The sequence below is a fragment of the Oncorhynchus mykiss genome, chromosome 4 (genome assembly GCF_013265735.2).
Source record: "Oncorhynchus mykiss isolate Arlee chromosome 4, USDA_OmykA_1.1, whole genome shotgun sequence".
Lineage (NCBI taxonomy): Eukaryota > Metazoa > Chordata > Actinopteri > Salmoniformes > Salmonidae > Oncorhynchus > Oncorhynchus mykiss.
In genome coordinates, this window is record NC_048568.1 from 46,049,281 (window position 1) to 46,062,527 (window position 13,247).

A 13,247-nucleotide genomic window follows, 5' to 3' on the forward strand; every position below is an offset into this window, starting at 1 on the left:
ACCTGCCTTGTTGACAGTGCTGTTAAGAATGTAGAAACCAGGGCCTCTAGGACCTGCCTTGTTGATAGTGTTGTTAAGAAGGTAGAAACTAGAGCCTCTAGGATCTGTCTTGTTGAGAGTGCTCTCAAGCCTAGTCAACAAACAGATCACAGACCATCTTGAATCCCACCGTACCTTCTCCGCTGTGCAATCTGGTTTCCGAGCCAGTCACGGGTGCACCTCAGCCACGCTCAAGGTACTAAACGATATCATAACCGCCATCGATAAAAGACAGTACTGTGCAACCGTCTTCATCGACCTGGCCAAGGCTTTCGACTCTGTCAATCACCATATTCTTATCGGCAGACTCAGTAGCCTCGGTTTTTCTAATGACTGCCTTGCCTGGTTCACCAACTACTTTGCAGACAGAGATCAGTGTGTCAAATCGGAGGGCATGTTGTCCGGTCCTCTGGCAGTCTCTATGGGGGTGCCACAGGGTTCAATTCTCGGGCTGACTCTTTTCTCTGTATATATCAATGATGTTGCTCTTGCTGCGGGCGATTCCCTGATTCACCTCTACGCAGACGACACCATTCTGTATACTTCTGGCCCTTCTTTGGAAACTGTGCTATCTAACCTCCAAACAAGCTTCAATGCCATACAACACTCCTTCCGTGGCCTCCAACTGCTCTTAACCGCTAGTAAAACCAAATGCATGCTTTTCAACCGTTCGCTGCCTGCACCCGCACGCCCGACTAGCATCACCACCCTGGATGGTTCCGACCTAGAATATGTGGACATCTATAAGTACCTAGGTGTCTGGCTAGACTGTAAACTCTCCTTCCAGACTCATATCAAACATCTCCAATCTAAAATCAAATCTAGAGTCGGCTTTCTATTCCGCAACAAAGCCTCCTTCACTCACGCCGCCAAACTTACCCTAGTAAAACTGACTATCCTACCAATCCTCGACTTCGGCGATGTCATCTACAAAATAGCTTCCAATACTCTACTCAGCAAACTGGATGCAGTTTATCACAGTGCCATCCGTTTTGTTACTAAAGCACCTTATACCACCCACCACTGCGACCTGTATGCTCTAGTCGGCTGGCCCTCGCTACATATTCGTCGCCAGACCCACTGGCTCCAGGTCATCTACAAGTCCATGCTAGGTAAAGCTCCGCCTTATCTCAGTTCACTGGTCACGATGGCAACACCCACCCGTAGCACGCGCTCCAGCAGGTGTATCTCACTGATCATCCCTAAAGCCAACACCTCATTTGGCCGCCTTTCGTTCCAGTTCTCTGCTGCCTGTGACTGGAACAATTTGCAAAAATCACTGAAGTTGGAGACTTTCATCTCCCTCACCAACTTTAAACATCTGCTATCTGAGCAGCTAACCGATCGCTGCAGCTGTACATAGTCTATCGGTAAATAGCCCACCCAATGCACCTACCTCATCCCCATACTGTTTTGATTTACTTTTCTGCTCTTTTGCACACCAGTATATCTTCCTGCACATGACCATCTGATAATTTATCACTCCAGTGTTAATCTGCTAAATTGTAATTATTCGCCTACCTCCTCATGCCTTTTGCACACAATGTATATAGACAAAAAAAATGTTTTTCTACTGTGTTATTGACTTGTTTATTGTTTACTCCATGTGTAACTCTGTGTTGTCTGTTCACACTGCTATGCTTTATCTTGACCAGGTCGCAGTTGTAAATGAGAACTTGTTCTCAACTAGCCTACCTGGTTAAATAAAGGAGAAAAAAATAAAAATAAAAAAGGAGGTAGAAACTAGGACCTGTAGAACCTGCCTTGTTGATAGTGCCGTCAAGAAGGCAGAGTAGCACTTTATTATAGACAGACTTCTCCCCATCTTAGCTACTGTTGTATCAATATGTCTTGACCATGACAGTTTACAATCCAGGGTAACTAAAAGCAGTTTAGTCACCTCAACACCTTAAAATGACCACATTATTTATTACAAGATTTAATTCAAATCAAATCAAATTGGATTTGTCACATACACATGGTTAGCAGATGTTAATGTGAGTGTAGCGAACTGCTTGTGCTTCTAGTTCCGACAATGCAGTAATAACCAATGAGTAATCTAACCTAACAATTCCAAAACTACTACCTTATACACATAAGTGTAAAGGAATGAAGAATATGTACATAAATATATATGAATGAGTGATGGTACAGAACAGCATAGGCAAGATGCAGCAGATGGTATAGAGTACAGTATATACATATGAGATGAGTAATGTAGGGTATGTAAACATTATATGAAGTGGCATTGTTGAGATGAGGTTTAGGGTTTAGTGAATGATATGTCCCAAATACAATACTTTTAGTTTTAGAAATGTTTAGGACTAACTTATTCCTTGCCACCCAATCTGAAACTAACTGCAACTCTTTGTTAAAAGTGTTGCAGTCATTTCAGTCGCTGTAGTAGCTGACATGTATAGGGTTGAGTCATCCGCATAGATAGATACTCTGGTTTTCCTCAAAGCCAGTGGCAATTTATTTGTAAAAAAAAAAGTAATGGGCCACCTTGGGGAATTCCTGATTCTACCTGGATTATATTTGAGAGGCTTCCATTAAACAACACCCTCTGTGTTCTGTTAGACAGGTAACTCTTTATCCATAATATACCAGGGGGTGTAAAGCCATAACACATACGTTTTGCCAGCAGCGGACTGTGGTCCAAAATGTCAAAAGCAGCACTGACGTCTAACAAAACAGCCCCCACAATCTTTTTATCTTCAATTTCTCTCAGCCAATCATCAGTCATTTGTGTAAGTGCTGTGCTCGTTGAATGTCCTTCTCTGTAAGCATGCTGCAAGTTTGTTGTCAATTTGTTTACTGTAAAATGGCATTGCATCTGGTCAAACACAATTTTTTCCAAAGGTTTACTAAGGGTTGGTAACTTTATTTGACATATTTTTTAACATTTTCTAGGCAAGTCAGTTAAGAACAAATTCTTATTTACAATGACGGCCTACCCTGGCCAAACCTGGACGATCCTTGACCAATTGTGCGCCTCCCTATGGGACTCCCAATTAAGGCCGGATGTGATACAGCCTGGATTCAAACCAGAGACTGTAGTGACGCTTCTTGCACTGAGATGCAGTGCCTTAGAATGCTGTGCCACTCGGAAGCCCAGCAGGCTGATTGGTTGGCTATTTAAGCCAATAATGGCTATTGTTAGGTAGAGGAATGACTTTTGCTTCCCTCCAGGCCTGGGGGCACACACATTCTAGTAGGCTTAAGTTGTCAGATCCCGGTGGCTTGTCATTGTTGATAGACCAACAAAAAAATTGCCTCTTCCACACTAACTTTACGGAATTTAAAATGACAATTCTTGTCTTTCATAATTTGGTCAAATATACTTGGATATGTAGTGTCAGCATTTGTTATTGGCATGTCATACCTAAGTTTGCTTCATCTTGCCAATAAAAAAATAATTAAAGTTGTTGCAATATCAGTTGGTTTTGTGATGAATGAGCCATCTGATTGAATGAATGATAGAGCCGAGTTCGCCTTTTTCCCCAGAATGTCATTTAAGCTCCACAGCTTTTTATGTTTATTCTTTATTTCACGTATTTTTGTTTCATAGTGTAGTAATAACTCTAAAAGTGTGAAACTTGAGGCTCTTAACATTTCAAATCAAATCAAATTTTATTTGTCACATGCGCCGAACACACTCTCACACCTTTAGCCTTCCAGATCCAGACCTCTCCAGAGCTGTCTAGATCTCTCCAGAGCTGTCCAGAGATGTCCAGAGCTGTCTAGATCTCTCGAGAGCTGTTCAGAACTGTCCAGAGATGTCTAGAGATGTCTAGAGATGTCCAAAGCTGTCTAGATCTCTCCAGAGATGTCCAGAACTGTCCAGAGATGTCTAGAGATGTCGAGAGATGTCCAGAGCTGTCCAGAGATGTCCAGAGATGTCTAGAGATGTCTAGAGATGTCTAGAGATGTCCAGAGATGTCTAGACATGTCCAGAGATGTCCAGAGATGTCTAGAGATGTCTAGAGATGTCCAGAGATGTCTAAAGATGTCCAGAGATGTCCAGAGATGTCCAGAGCTGTCTAGAGATGTCTAGATATGTCCAGAGATGTCCAGAGCTGCCCAGAGATGTCCAGAGATGTCTAGAGCTGTCCATACATGTCCAGAGATGTCCAGAGATGTCAATTTCCTGAGAGTGAGTGTGTGTGTGTGTGTTTTATAAGGCTAATAAACCACAAAATAAGGGATGATATAAACTACAAGCTGTTAAATCTCTCTCTCCATCTCTCGTTGGGTTAGGGTTAGAAAGGGATTAAATCAACTATAAAATGGTCAACTCTTTCTCCTCTCCTCCCTTGTTGGGTTTGGGTTAGGTTTCGAAAAGGGATGATACAAACTACAAGATGTTACATCTCTCTCCATCTCTCGTTGGGTTTCGGTTAGGTTTCGAAAAGGGATGATATAAACTGCAAGATGTTAAATCTCTCTCTCTCCATCTCTCGTTGGGTTAGGGTTAGAAAGGGATTAAATAAACTATAAAATGGTAAACTCTTTCTCCACTTCTCTCTCGTTGGTTTAAGTTTAGAAAAGGGATGATGTAAACTACAAGATGTTAAATCTCACTCTCTCTCTCCATCTCTCATTGGGTTTGGGTTAGGTTTAGAAAAGGGATAATATAAACTACAAGATGTTAAATCTCACTCTCTCTCTCTCTTCATCTCTCGTTGGGTTAGGGTTAGGTTTAGAAAAGGGATGATATAAACTACAAGATGTTAAATCTCAATATCTCTCTTTCCATCTCTCGTTGGGTTTGGGTTAGGTTTAGAAAAGGGATGATATAAACTACAAGATGTTAAATCTCTCTCTCTCTCTCCATCTCTCGTTGGGTTTGGGGTAGGTTTAGAAAAGGGATGATACAAACTACAAGATGTTAAATCTCTCTCTCTCTCTCTCTCTCCATTTCTCGTTGGGATTGGGTCAGGTTTAGAAAAGGGATGATTCAAACTACAAGATGTAAAATCTCTCTCTCTCTCTCCATCTCTCGTTGGGTTTGGGTTAGGTTAGGTTTAGAAAAGGGATGATATAAACTTCAAGATAATAAATCTCTCTCTCTCCATCTCTCGTTGGGATTGGGTTAGGTTTCGAAAAGGGATGATACAAACTACAAGATGTTAAATCTCTCTCTCTCCATCTCTCGTTGGGTTAGGGTTAGGTTTAGAAAAGGGATGATATAAACTACAAGATGTTAAATCTCTCTCTCTCTCTCTCTCTCTCTCTCTCCATCTCTCGTTGGGTTTGAGTTAGGGTTAGAAAGGGATTAAATCACCTATAAAATGGTAAACTCTTTCTCCACTCCTCTCTCGTTGGGTCCGGGTTAGGTTTAGAAAAGGGATGATATAAACTACAAGAAATTAAATCTCTCTCTCTCTCTCTCTCTCCATCTCTCGTTGGGTTTGAGTTAGGGTTAGAAAGGGATTAAATCAGCTATAAAATGGTAAACTCTTTCTCCACTCCTCTCTCGTTGGGTTCGGGTTAGGTTTAGAAAAGGGTTGATATAAACTACAAGATGTTAAATCTCTCTCTCCATCTCTCGTTGGGATTGGGTTAGGTTTCGAAAAGGGATGATACAAACTACAAGATGTTAAATCTCTCTCTCTCTTTCCATCTCTCGTTGGGTTAGGGTTAGGTTTAGAAAAGGGATGATATAAACTACAAGATGTTAAATCTCTCTCTCCAGCTCTCGTTGGGTTTGGGGTAGGTTTAGAAAAGGGATGATACAAACTACAAGATGTAAAATCTCTCTCTCTCTCTCCATCTCTCGTTGGGTTTGGGTTAGGTTAGGTTTAGAAAAGGGATGATATAAACTACAAGATGATAAATCTCTCTCTCTCCATCTCTCGTTGGGTTTGGGGTAGGTTTAGAAAAGGGATGATACAAACTACAAGATGTTAAATCTCTCTCTCCATCTCTCGTTGGGTTTGGGTTAGGTTTAGAAAAGGGATGATATAAACTACAAGATGTTAAATCTCTCTCTCTCTCTCAATCTCTCGTTGGGATTGGGTTAGGTTTCGAAAAGGGATGATACAAACTACAGGATGTTAAATCTCTCTCTCTCTTTCCATCTCTCGTTGGGTTAGGGTTAGGTTTAGAAAAGGGATGATATAAACTACAAGATGTTAAATCTCTCTCTCCATCTCTCGTTGGGTTTGGGGTAGGTTTAGAAAAGGGATGATACAAACTACAAGATGTAAAATCTCTCTCTCTCTCTCCATCTCTCGTTGGGTTTGGGTTAGGTTAGGTTTAGAAAAGGGATGATATAAACTACAAGATGATAAATCTCTCTCTCTCCATCTCTCGTTGGGATTGGGTTAGGTTTCGAAAAGGGATGATACAAACTACAAGATGTTAAATCTCTCTCTCTCTTTCCATCTCTCGTTGGGTTAGGGTTAGGTTTAGAAAAGGGATGATATAAACTACAAGATGTTAAATCTCTCTCTCCAGCTCTCGTTGGGTTTGGGGTAGGTTTAGAAAAGGGATGATACAAACTACAAGATGTAAAATCTCTCTCTCTCTCTCCATCTCTCGTTGGGTTTGGGTTAGGTTAGGTTTAGAAAAGGGATGATATAAACTACAAGATGATAAATCTCTCTCTCTCCATCTCTCGTTGGGTTTGGGGTAGGTTTAGAAAAGGGATGATACAAACTACAAGATGTTAAATCTCTCTCTCCATCTCTCGTTGGGTTTGGGTTAGGTTTAGAAAAGGGATGATATAAACTACAAGATGTTAAATCTCTCTCTCTCTCTCCATCTCTCGTTGGGATTGGGTTAGGTTTCGAAAAGGGATGATACAAACTACAGGATGTTAAATCTCTCTCTCTCTTTCCATCTCTCGTTGGGTTAGGGTTAGGTTTAGAAAAGGGATGATATAAACTACAAGATGTTAAATCTCTCTCTCCATCTCTCGTTGGGTTTGGGGTAGGTTTAGAAAAGGGATGATACAAACTACAAGATGTAAAATCTCTCTCTCTCTCTCCATCTCTCGTTGGGTTTGGGTTAGGTTAGGTTTAGAAAAGGGATGATATAAACTACAAGATGATAAATCTCTCTCTCTCCATCTCTCGTTGGGTTTGGGGTAGGTTTAGAAAAGGGATGATACAAACTACAAGATGTTAAATCTCTCTCTCCATCTCTCGTTGGGTTTGGGTTAGGTTTAGAAAAGGGTTGATATAAACTACAAGATGTTAAATCTCTCTCTCTCTCTCCATCTCTCGTTGGGATTGGGTTAGGTTTCGAAAAGGGATGATACAAACTACAAGATGTTAAATCTCTCTCTCTCTTTCCATCTCTCGTTGGGTTAGGGTTAGGTTTAGAAAAGGGATGATATAAACTACAAGATGTTAAATCTCTCTCTCTCTCTCTCCATCTCTCTTTGGGTATGAGTTAGGGTTAGAAAGGGATTTAATCACCTATAAAATTGTAAACTCTTTCTCCACTCCTCTCTCATTGGGTTCGGGTTAGGTTTAGAAAAGGGTTGATATAAACTACAAGATGTTAAATCTCTCTCTCTCTCTCCATCTCTCGTTGGGATTGGGTTAGGTTTCGAAAAGGGATGATACAAACTACAAGATGTTAAATCTCTCTCTCTCTTTCCATCTCTCGTTGGGTTAGGGTTAGGTTTAGAAAAGGGATGATATAAACTACAAGATGTTAAATCTCTCTCTCCATCTCTTGTTGGGTTTGGGGTAGGTTTAGAAAAGGGACTATACAAACTACAAGATGTAAAATCTCTCTCTCTCTCTCCATCTCTCGTTGGGTTAGGGTTAGGTTTAGAAAAGGGATGATATAAACTACAAGATGTTAAATCTCTCTCTCTCTCTCCATCTCTCGTTGGGTTTGGGTTAGGTTAGGTTTAGAAAAGGGATGATATAAACTACGAGATGATAAATCTCTCTCTCTCCATCTCTCGTTGGGTTTGGGGTAGGTTTAGAAAAGGGATGATACAAACTACAAGATGTTAAATCTCTCTCCATCTCTCGTTGGGTTTGGGTTAGGTTTATAAAAGGGTTGATATAAACTACAAGATGTTAAATCTCTCTCTCTCTCTCCATCTCTCGTTGGGATTGGGTTAGGTTTCGAAAAGGGATGATACAAACTACAAGATGTTAAATCTCTCTCTCTCTTTCCATCTCTCGTTGGGTTAGGGTTAGGTTTAGAAAAGGGATGATATAAACTACAAGATGTTAAATCTCTCTCTCCATCTCTCGTTGGGTATGAGTTAGGGTTAGAAAGGGATTAAATCACCTATAAAATGGTAAACTCTTTCTCCACTCCTCTCTTGTTGGGTTCGGGTTAGGTTTAGAAAAGGGATGATACAAACTACAAGATGTTAAATCTCTCTCCCTCTCCATCTCTCGTTTGGGTTAGGGTTAGAAAGGGATTAAATCAACTATAAAATGGTAAACTCTTTCTCCACTCCTCTCTCGTTGGGTTCGGGTCAGGTTCAGAAAAGGCATGATACAAACTACAAGATGTTAAATCTCTCTCTCCATCTCTCGTTGGGTTCGTGTTAAGTTCAGAAAAGGGATGATATAAACTACAAGATGTTAAATCTCTCTCTCTCTTTCCATCTCTCGTTGGGTTTGGGTTAGGTTTAGAAAAGGGATGATACAAACTACAAGATGTTAAATCTCTCTCTCTCTCTCCATCTCTCGTTGGGTTTGGGTTAGGTTTAGAAAAGGGTTGATATAAACTACAAGATGTTAAATCTCTCTCTCTCTCTCCATCTCTCGTTGGGATTGGGTTAGGTTTCGAAAAGGGATGATACAAACTACAGGATGTTAAATCTCTCTCTCTCTTTCCATCTCTCGTTGGGTTAGGGTTAGGTTTAGAAAAGGGATGATATAAACTACATGATGTTAAATCTCTCTCTCTCCATCTCTCGTTGGGTTTGGGGTAGGTTTCGAAAAGGGATGATACAAACTACAAGATGTTACATCTCTCTATCTCTCCATCTCTTGTTGGGTTTGGGTTAGGTTAGGTTTAGAAAAGGGATGATATAAACTACAAGATGATAAATCTCTCTCTCTCCATCTCTCGTTGGGTTTGGGGTAGGTTTAGAAAAGGGATGATACAAACTACAAGATGTTAAATCTCTCTCTCCATCTCTCGTTGGGTTTGGGTTAGGTTTAGAAAAGGGTTGATATAAACTACAAGATGTTAAATCTCTCTCTCTCTCTCCATCTCTCGTTGGGATTGGGTTAGGTTTCGAAAAGGGATGATACAAACTACAAGATGTTAAATCTCTCTCTCTCTTTCCATCTCTCGTTGGGTTAGGGTTAGGTTTAGAAAAGGGATGATATAAACTACAAGATTTTAAATCTCTCTCTCTCTCTCCATCTCTCGTTGGGATTGGGTTAGGTTTCGAAAAGGGATGATACAAACTACAAGATGTTACATCTCTCTATCTCTCCATCTCTTGTTGGGTTTGGGTTAGGTTTCGAAAAGGGATGATATAAACTACATGATGTTAAATCTCTCTCTCTCTCTCTCTCCATCTCTCGTTGGGTTCGGGTTAGGTTTAGAAAAGGGATGATACAAACTACAAGATTTTAAATCTCTCTCTCCATCTCTCGTTGGGTTTGGGTTAGGTTTAGAAAAGGGATGATATAAACTACAAGATGTTAAATCTCTCTCTCTCTCTCCATCTCTCGTTGGGTTTGGGTTAGGTTTCGAAAAGGGATGATACAAACTACAAGATGTTAAATCTCTGTCTCTCTCCATCTCTCGTTGGGTTTGGGTTAGAAAGGGATTAAATCAACTATAAAATGGTAATCTCCTTCTCAACTTCTCTCTCTTTGGGTTTGGGGTAGGTTTAGAAAAGGGTTGATATAAACTACAAGATGTTAAATCTCTCTCTCTCTCTTTCCATCTCTCGTTGGGTTTGGGTTAGGTTTAGAAAAGGAATGATACAAACTACAAGATGTTAAATCTCTCTCCCTCTCCATCTCTCGTTCTGGTTAGGGTTAGAAAGGGATTAAATCAACTATAAAATGGTAAACTCTTTCTCCACTCCTCTCTAGTTGGGTTCGGGTCAGGTTTAGAAAAGGGATGATACAAACTACAAGATGTTAAATCTCTCTCTCTCTCTCCATCTCTCGTTGGGTTTGGGTTAGGTTTAGAAAAGGGATGATATAACCTACAAGATGTTAAATCTCTCTCTCTCTCTATCTCTCGTTGGGTTCGGGTTAGGTTTAGAAAAGGGATGATATAAACTACAAGATGTTAAATCTCTCTCTCTCTCTATCTCTCGTTGGGTTTGGGTTAGGTTTTGAAAAGGGATGATATAAACTACATGATGTTAAATCTCTCTCTCTCTCTCTCTCCATCTCTCGTTGGGTTTGTGTTATGTTTAGAAAAGGGATGATACAAACTACAAGATGTTAAATCTCTCTCTCTCTCTCCATCTCTCGTTGGGTTTGGGTTAGAAAGGGATTAAATAAACTATAAAATGGTAAACTCTTTCTCCACTCCTCTCTCGTTGGGATTGGGTTAGGTTTAGAAAAGGGATGATATAAACCACAAGATGTTAAATCTCTCTCTCTCGTTGGTTTAGGGTTAGAAAAGGGATGATATAAACTACAAGATGTTAAATCTCTCTCTCTCCATCTCTCGTTATGTTTGGGGTAGGTTTAGAAAAGGAATGATATAATCTACAAGATGTTAAATCTCTCTCTCTACATCTCTCGTTGGGTTTGGGTTAGGTTTAGAAAAGGGATGATATAAACTGCAAGATGTTAAATCTCTCTCTCTCTCTCTCGCCATCTCTCGTTGTGTTCAGGTTAGGTGTAGAGAAGGGATGATATAAACTACAAGATGTTACATCTCTCTCTCTCTCCATCTCTCGTTTGGTTTGGGTTAGGTTTAGAAAAGGGATGATACAAACTACAAGATTTTAAATCTCTCTCTCTCTCTCTCTGTCGTTGAGTTAGGGTTAGAAAGGGATTAAATAAACTATAAAATGATAAACTCTTTCTCCACTACTCTCTCGTTGGGTTTGGGTTAGGTTTAGAAAAGGGATGATACAAACTACAAGATGTTAAATCTCTCTCTCTCTCTCCATCTCTCGTTGGGTTCGGGTTAGGTTTAGAAAAGGGATGGTATAAACTACAAGATGTTAAATCTCTCTCTCTCTCCATCTCTCGTTGGGTTGGGGTTAGGTTTAGAAAAGCGATGATATAAACTACAAGATGTTAAATCTCTCTCTCTCTTTCCATCTCTCGTTGGGTTTGGGTTAGGTTAAGAAAAGGGATGATACAAACTACAAGATTTTAAATCTCTCTCTCTCTCCATCTCTCGTTGGGTTAGGGTTAGAAAGGGAATAAATCAACTATAAAATGGTAAACTCTTTCTCCACTCCTCTCTAGTTGGGTTCGGGTCAGGTTTAGAAAAGGGATGATACAAACTACAAGATGTTAAATCTCTCTCTCTCCATCTCTCGTTGGGTTTGGGTTAGAAAAGGGATGATATAAACTACAAGATTTTAAATCTCTCTCTCTCCCTCCATCTCTTGTTGGGTTCGGGTTAGGTTTAGAAAAGGGATGGTATAAACTACAAGATGTTAAATCTCTCTCTCTCTCCATCTCTCGTTGGGTTGGGGTTAGGTTTAGAAAAGCGATGATATAAACTACAAGATGTTAAATCTCTCTCTCTCTCTCCATCTCTCGTTGGGTTCGGGTTAGGTTTAGAATAGGGATGATATAAACTACAAGATGTTAAATCTCTCTCTCTCTCTCTCCATCTCTCGTTGGGTTAGGGTTAGAAAGGGATTAAATCACCTATAAAATGGTAAACTCTTTCTCCACTCCTCTCTCGTTGGGTTTGGGTTAGGTTTAGAAAAGGGATGATATAAACTACAAGATGTTAAATCTCTCTCTCTCTTTCCATCTCTCGTTGGGTTTGGGTTAGGTTAAGAAAAGGGATGATACAAACTACAAGATTTTAAATCTCTCTCTCTCTCCATCTCTCGTTGGGTTAGGGTTAGAAAGGGAATAAATCAACTATAAAATGGTAAACTCTTTCTCCACTACTCTCTCGTTGGGTTTGGGTTAGGTTTAGAAAAGGGTTGATATAAACTGCAAGATGTTAAATCTCTCTCTCTCTCTCTCTCCATCTCTCGTTGGGTTAGGTTTAGAAAAGGGATGACATAAACTACAAGATGTTAAATCTCTCTCTCTCTCTCCATCTCTCGTTGGGTTAGGGTTAGAAAGGAATTAAACAAACTATAAAATGGTCAACTCTTTCTCCACTCCTCTCTCGTTTGGTTCGGGATAGGTTTAGAAAAGGGATGATATAAACTACAAGATGTTAAATCTCTCTCTCTCCATCTCTCGTTGGGTTTGGGTTAGAAAAGGGATGATATAAACTACAAGATTTTAAATCTCTCTCTCTCCCTCCATCTCTCGTTGGGTTCGGGTTAGGTTTAGAAAAGGGATGGTATAAACTACAAGATGTTAAATCTCTCTCTCTCTCCATCTCTCATTGGGTTGGGGTTAGGTTTAGAAAAGCGATGATATAAACTACAAGATGTTTAATCTCTCTCTCTCCATCTCTCGTTGGGTTCGGGTTAGGTTTAGAAAAGGGATGATATAAACTACAAGATGTTAAATCTCTCTCTCTCTCACTCCATCTCTCTTTGGGTTAGGGTTAGAAAGAGATTAAATCACCTATAAAATGGTAAACTCTTTCTCCACTCCTCTCTCGTTGGGTTAGTTTTAGAAAAGGGATGATATAAACTACAAGATGTTAAATCTCTCTCTCTCTCTCCATCTCTCGATGGGTTTGAGTTAGGGTTAGAAAGGGATTAAATCAACTATAAAATGGTAAACTCTTTCTCCACTCCTCTCTCGTTGGGTTTGGGTTAGGTTTAGAAAAGGGATGATACAAACTACAAGATGTTAAATCTCTCTCTCTCTCCATCTCACGTTGGGTTTGGGTTAGGTTTAGAAAAGGGATGATACAAACTACAAGATGTTAAATCTCTCTCTCTCCATCTCTCGTTGAGTAAGGGTTAGAAAGGGATTAAATAAACTATAAAATGGTAAACTCTTTCTCCACTCCTCTCTCATTATGGTTAGGTTTAGAATAGGGATGATACAAACTATATAATGTTAAACTCTCTCTCTCTCTCTGTCGTTGGGTTAGGATTAGGGTTAGGGTTAAATATGAGAAAGGGATTATGTAAATTGTAA